Source organism: Vicugna pacos, unplaced genomic scaffold, assembly GCF_048564905.1.
Source record: "Vicugna pacos unplaced genomic scaffold, VicPac4 scaffold_20, whole genome shotgun sequence".
In the NCBI taxonomy this organism is placed as follows: Eukaryota; Metazoa; Chordata; class Mammalia; order Artiodactyla; family Camelidae; genus Vicugna; species Vicugna pacos.
In genome coordinates, this window is record NW_027328741.1 from 62709590 (window position 1) to 62717275 (window position 7686).

Below are 7686 nucleotides of genomic sequence, written 5' to 3' on the forward strand. Positions count from 1 at the left end.
GTGTTTAAAGGTTAGGGATGTAGTTTTAAAAACCTCCATGCCCATAGAGAGGCACTCGCTAAAACCTAGCTATAGAGACCAAACCCCACATTAGATCAAAGCCTGGCCTATGTAAACACTCAGGGAACACAAGCTAAGGGATTCTAATAGAACCCAGGTGCTGCTGTCATTTGGAGTAGCCTCCCCATTCTCAGGATTCCAGAAAACTTCTTCGTGTGTGTGCTGTTGGTGGAGAAACAGTGTCCACGCATATTCCAGGGGGCAAAGGTATTCCCTTGTTGGGGGTTGTTGGTTAAACACCTCAACTTCCCATGGAGAGGCACTCACTAATACTTGGATTTAGAGCCCAAATCCCACTTTGAACCGCACTCCAGCTTATGCAATCCATCAGGGAAGAGAAGCTTAAGGATTCTACTAGAACACTGGCACTGCTCTCAGTTGGAGGAACTTTCCAACTCTCAGAATTCCGGAAGCCAACCTTGTGTGGCGGGGAGATGTGGAGCCACAATCCAAGTAGATGAATGGGGTCACACTTGTTTCCCATTAGGGAGAAGTCCTCTAAATAATTCCATATTCCATCGGGGGGCAGTTGCTGCTACTTGGCCTCCAAGCCAAACTCCCAGATTTCCCTCTCAGCCCGGCATATGGAAACACTCAAGGAATACAAGCTAAGGGATTCTATTAGAACCCAGGCGCTGCTGTCATTTGGAGGAGCCTCCCCAAAATCAGGATACCTGAGCACGTCTCCGTGTGTGTGCTGGAGGTGGGGAATCAGAGTCCACGCATCTTTATGGGGGCACAGGTGTTCCAATGTTGGGGAAGAAGTTTCAAATCCTCCACTGCCCACAGAGATGCACTCGCTTATTCTTGGCTTTAGAGCCCATTCCCCACCATCGCTCACTGCTAGGTCTAGGAAAAAACTTAGAGAAGTCAAGCTGAGTTATTCTATTAGAACGCAGGCGCTGCTGTCAGTTGGAGGAACTTCCACACACTCAGGATTCCGGATCCCAGCCTTGTGTGTGGGGGAGGTGTGGATACCCAGTCCACACAGATGAGTGGGGGCACAGGTGTTCCACATTAGCGTGAAATCCTCTAAGTACTTCCTCAGTAAATCGGGGGCACTCGTTGCTACTTGGACTTCAAACCCAACCCCCACTTTCCCCCACTCTCCAGCCTAGGCATGCCATCAGATAAGACAAGCTAAGGGATTCTATTAGAACCCAGGCGCTGCTGTCAGTTGGAATATACTCCCCACACTCAGGATACCTGAACAAGTCTTTGTGTGTGTGCTGGAATTGGGGAAACATTGTCAACGCATAGTTCAAGGAGCACAGGTATTCCCAGGTTGTGGGATTTTGGTTAATAATTTCCTCTTCCCATGGAGAAGCACTCGCTAATACTTGGATTTACAGCCCAATCCCCAAATTCCCCCGCACTCCACCCTTGGCAAGCCATCATTGAAGACAAGTAAATGCATTGTATTAGAACCCAGGCGCTGCTCTCAGTTGGAAAAACTTCCCCACCCTCAGGATATCGGAACCCCGTCTTGTGAGGGGGAATGTGTGGAGCCCCACTCAACGGATATGAATGGGGGCACAGGTTTTCCCAGTTAGGGTGAGGTCCTCTAATTACTTCCTCATTTCATCGGGGAGCACTCGATGCTACTTGGCCACCAAGCCGAAACCCCAGCTTTCCCTCAAAGCCCGGCCTCGGAAACACTCAGGGAATACAAGCTAAGGGATTCTATTAGAACCCAGGCGCTGCTGTCTGTTGGAGGAGCCTCCCCACTCTCTGGATAACTGAACACGACATATTTTCTTTGCTGGAGGTGTGGAAAATTGTCCAAGCATCTTTATGAGGGCACAGGTGTTCCCAGTTTGGGTATGTAGTTTAAATAGCTCCACTGCCCATAGAGAGGCACTCGCTATCACTTGGACTTAGAGCACAACCCCAACATTCGCTAACCCTGCGGCCTAGGAAAACACACAGGGAAATCAACCTAAGAGATACAGTTAGATCCCTGGTCTTGGTGTCATTTGGAGGAGCCTCAACAAAATCAGGACACCAGAACACTTCTTCGTGTGTTTACAGAAGACAGGGAAACAAATCCCACAAATCTTTAGCGGGATACAGGTATTCCCAGGATGAGGGTTGTAGGTTAAACACCTCCACTTCGCATGGAGAGGCTCTCGCTAGTACTTGGATTTAGAGCCCACAATCCACTTTTCCTCGCACTTCGGTCTAGGCAAACCATCAGGGAAGAAAAGCTAAGGGATTCTATTAAAACCCAGGGCCTGCTCTCAGTTGGAGGGGCCTCCAAAAATTATGATACTTGAACACGTCTTCGTGTGTGTGCTGGAGGTGGGGAAACAGAGTCCACGCATCTTTATGTGGGCACAGGTGTTCCCAGGTTGGGGAAATACTTTAAACACCTCCACTGCCAAAAGATAGGAACTCGCTAATACTTGGTTTTAGAGCACAGCCGCCAACTTCGCTCACAACCCGGCCAAGGAAAATACTCAGGGAAGTCAATCTAATGGATCCAATTAGATCCCAGGTGCTACTGTCAGTTGCAGGAGCCTCCCCACACTCAGGATACCAGAAAACTTCGTGTGTGTGCTGGAGGTGGGGAAACAAAGCACACGCATTTTTCAGGGGGCACAGTAATTCCCAGGTTGTGGGTTGTAGGTTAAACATCTCCACTTCCCATGGAGAGGCACACGCTGATACTTGGATTTAGAGTCAAAATCCCACTTTCAACCATACTCTGGCCTAGGCAAACCATCAGGGAAGACAAGCAAAGAGATTCTATTAAAACCAAGAAGCTGATGTCACTTGGAGTTACTACCCCACCCTCAGGATTCTGGAACCCAACCTTGTGTGGTGGGGAGGTGTGGAGCCCCACTCCACGCAGATGAATGGGTGCTCAGGTGTTTCCCTTTAGGGAGAATTCCTCTAAGAACTTCCTCAGGACATCGGGGGGTACACGCTGCTACTTGGCCTCCAAGCCCAACCCCCAGCTTTCCCTCATGGCCCGGCCTAAGGAAACACTCAGGGAACACAAGCTCAGGGATTCTAATAGAACCCAGGTGCTGCTGTCATTGGAGTAGCCTCCCCATGCTCAGGATTCCAGAAAACTTCTTCGTGTGTGTGCTGTTGGTGGAGAAACAGAGTCCACGCATATTTCAGGGGGCACAGGTACTCCCTTGTTGGGGGTTGTTGGTTAAACGCCTCCAATTCCCATGGAGAGGCACTCACTAATACTTGGATTTAGAGCCCAAATCCCACTTTGAACCGCACTCCAGCTTATGCAATCCATCAGGGAAGAGAAGCTTAAGGATTCTACTAGAACACTGGCACTCTTGTCAGTTGGAGGAACTTTCCCACACTCAGGATTCCGGAAGCCAGGCTTGTGGGAGGAGGGGTTTTGTGTATACCCACCCCACGTAGTTTGATGTGGGCATAGGTGTTCCCCTTTAGGGAGAATTCATCTAAATACTTCCTCAGTCCATCGGGGGGCACTCGCTACTATTTGGCCTCAAAGCCCAATCCCCAGCTTTCCCTCAGAGCCAGGCCTCGGGAAACACTCAGGGACTACAAGCTAAGGGATTCTATTAGAACCCAGGCGCTGCTGTCACATGAAAGTGCCGGCCCACACTCAGGATACCTGAGCACGTCTTCGTGTGTGTGTTGGAAGTGGGGAAACAGAGTCCATGCATCTTTATGGGGGCACAGTTTTTCCCAGGTAGATGATGTAGTTTAAACACCTTCACTGCCCATAGAGAGGCACTGGCTATTACTTGGATTTAGAGACCAACCCCCACCTTCGCTCAAAGCCCGGCCTAGGAGAACACTCAAGGAAGTCAAGCTAAGGAATTCTATTAAATCCCTGGTGCTGCTGTTAGTTGGAGGAGCCTCCCCACACTCAGGAAAGCAGAACACTTCTTCACACGTGTGCTGGAGGTGTGGAAACAGAGTCCACGCATTTTCCTTGGGGCACAGATATTCCTAGGTTAGAGGATGTAGGTTAAACACCTCCACATCCCATGGATAGGCACTCGCTAATTCTTCGCTTTAGAGCCCAGCCTCCAATTTCCCCCGCACTCCTGGCAGGGCAAGCCATCAGGGAAGACAAGCTAAGGGATTGTATTGAACCCAGGTGCTGCTGTCACTTGGAGGAACTTCCCAACACTCAGGACTCCGGAGACAGTCTTGTGTGTGGGGGAGGTGTGCAGCTCCAATACACGCAGACGAATGGTGACACAGGTGTTCCCCGGTAGGGGTGTTCCCTAAATACTCTCTCAGTCAAACTGTTGGCACAAGCTGCTACTTGGCCTCCAAGCCCAAACCCCAGATTTCGCTCGCAGCCCGGCTTAGGGAAACACTCAGGGAATACAAGCTGAGTTATTCTATTAGAACGAAGGCGCTGCTGTCAGTTGGAGGAACATCCACACACTCAGGATTGCGGAGTCCAGCCTTGTGTGTAGGGGAGTTGTGGAGACCCAGTCCACGCAGATGAATGGGGGCACAAGTGTTCCACTTTAGGAGTAAATCCTCTAAGATCTTCCTCAGTAAATCGGGGGCACTCGTTGCTACTTGGACTTCAAGCCCAACCCCCACTTTCCCCCACTCTCCAGCCTAGGCATGCCATCACGGAAGACAAGCTAAGAGATTCTATTAGAACCCAGGCGCTGCTGTCAGTTGGAGAAGTCTCCCCACACTCAGGATACCTGAACAATTCTTTGTGTGTGTGATGGTGTTGGGGATACATAGTCCATGCAAGTTTATGGGGGCACAGGTGTTCCCAAGGAGGGAATGTACTTTACAAACCTCCACTGCCCATAGAGAGTCACTGGCTATTACTTGGCTTTAGAGCCCAACCCCCACCTTCGCTCCCAGCCTGTCCTTGGAAAACACTTAGGGAAGTCAACCTAAGGGATCCTATTAGATCCCAGATGCTGCTGTCAGTGGGAGGTGCCTCCCCACACTCAGGATACCAGAACACTTCTTCATGTGTGTGCTGGAAGTGGGGAAACAGAGTCCACGCATCTTTAAAGGAGCACAGGTATTCCCAGGTTGTGGGTTTTTGGTTAATAACCTCCACTTCCCATGGAGAAGCACTCGCTAATACTTGGTTTTAGAGCCCAACCCCAACCTCCTCCCGCACACCGTATCAGGCAACCAAACAGGGAAGACAAGGTAAGCGATTTTATTAGAACCCAGGCCCTGCTGTCAGTTGGAGGAGGCTGCCCACTGTCAGGATAACTGTGCAACTGTTCGTGTGTGTGCTGGAGGTCTGGAAACAGACTCCACGGATCTTTATGGGGACACAGGTGTTCCCAGGTTAGGGATGTAGTTTAAACACCTCCACTAAACATAGGGAGGTACTCGCAAATACTTGGTTTTGGAGCCCAAATCACACTTTCCCCCGCACTCCCGCCTAGGCATACCATCAGGGAGGACAAGCAAAGGGATTCAGTTAGAACCCAGGCGCTGCTGTCAGTTGGAGGAACTTCCCTGCACTCAGGATTCCGGAACCCATTCTTGTGTGTGGGGGGGAGTTGTGCAGCCCCACTCCACCCAGATGAATGGGTACAAAGTTGTTCCCTTTAGGGAGAAGTCCTCTAAGTACTTCCTCAATCAATCAGGGGGGATTCACTGCTACTTGACCTCGAAGCCCAACCTCCAGCTTTCCCTCACATCCCGGATCAGGGAAACACTCATATTACAAGCTAAAGGATTCTATTATAACCCAGGCGCTGCTGTCAGTTGGAGGAGGCTGCCAACTCTCAGGATAACTCTGCAAGTGTTAATGTGTGTGCTGGAGGTATTGAAACAGACTCCACGGATCTTTATGGGGGCACAGGTGTTCCCAGGTTAGGGATGTATTTAAAACACCTCCACTAACCACAGAGAGGTACTCACAAATACTTGGTTTTGAAGCCCAAACCACATGTTCCCCTGCACTCCCTCCTAGGAATACCATCAGGGAAGACAAGCAAAGGGATTCAATTAGATCCCAGGCTCTGATGTCAGTTGCAGGATCTTCCCTGCACTCAGGATTCCAGAACACATTCTTCTGTGTGTGGGAGTTGTACAGCCCCACTCCACCCAGATGAATTTCGGCAAATGTGTTCCCTTATTGGAGAAGTCCTCTAAGTACTTCCTCAATTGATCAGTTGGCACCCACTGCTACTTGGACTCGAAGCACAACCCCACGAATTCCGTCACATCCCGGACCACGGAAACACTCTTATTACAAACTAAGGGATTCTATTAGAACCCAGGCGCTGCTGTCATTTGGAGGAGCCTCCCCACAATTAGGATGCCTGAACACGTCTCCGTGTGTGTGCTGGAGGTGGGGAAACATATTCCACAAATCTTTATTGTGGCACAGGTGCACCAGGATTGGAGAAGCAGTTTGAAACACTCCACTGCCCACAGAGATGCACGCGCTAATGCTTGTCAAACCCTAACCCGAACCCGAACCCTAACCTGAACACTAACCCTAACCCTAAACCTAACCGAAAACCGAACCCGAACCCTGACCGTAACCCTAACCCGAAGCCTAAACCGTAACCTAAACACTAACCCTAACCCTATCCCGAACCTGAACACTAACCATAACCCTAACCCTAAATCTAAACCATAACCCTAACACTTAAACTAACCCAAAAACTATCACAAACTCCTAAACCTAACCGTAAACCTAACACTAATTCTAACACTAAACCCTAACCCAAACCCTAATCCTAACCCTACAGTTAAACACTAAGCCTAACCCCAACCCTAACTCTAACCCTAACTCAAATTCCGATTTGGAGTCAATGGATTCCTAGTCTGTGATATAGACTTGCAAGTTTTCCAACAGGATGAAAGAATGCCATATTCTACCCTACGTCAAAGAGAAATGGCATAAGACTATAACAAAATGTAGCTCTGTAAAAGTGTACTAAGAGCAAAAGAGACAGAATGTAAAGTGCACATTGGGGTTGGTTTCATTTCTAGGAATTTCAGCCCCCATGAAACCAATGGATCCATGTCCTGAGAGTGCGGGTGTTTCAGCAGAAATCAGGCGACGCATATGTATTCCGGGTGTACGGATATTATAGGAACATAAGTCTCCTTTAGTGGGTCTCTGTGTACTGTGAACTGTTAGAAAGTTGAAAGACGTGTGAAACCATCAACTGAAAATGGACACACTTCCCTCCGTTGGTACTGTGCATACAGATCTGAAGAAAAGGAAAGAGGGAAGAACAAAGGCACATGGGACACTAGTGTGTAGAATCACATTTAGCTAAGGAACCTCTCGTCGGATGCAGCCCCTCCCCCAACACTGACAAGATGCGGCAGCCATTGGGGATGGCAGTTACCGGTTGGATTCCAGGTGGAATGTTGGTGTGTAACGCGAGGCTTGTTGTGGCCGGTGGATCCTAGGTAACCGGGCAGAGTTCAGTGGGTTGATCAGTGTGATGGAGGGGCTGCCGCCCTCTGTGGAGCTTGGCTTAAGTGTTTGGTCCGGGAAGCTGTGTAAGTTCGAGATACTGCTGCTGCCCAAAGACCTGAGTTCACGGGTCAGTTTCCAGAAGCTGAAAGGGCAGACAGTGAAAGATCTGCCTGTCATCAGCTTACTGGTGAGACTCCGAGGTAATTTCAGACTTGCCCAGTCCTATTGAAGTCGACTTT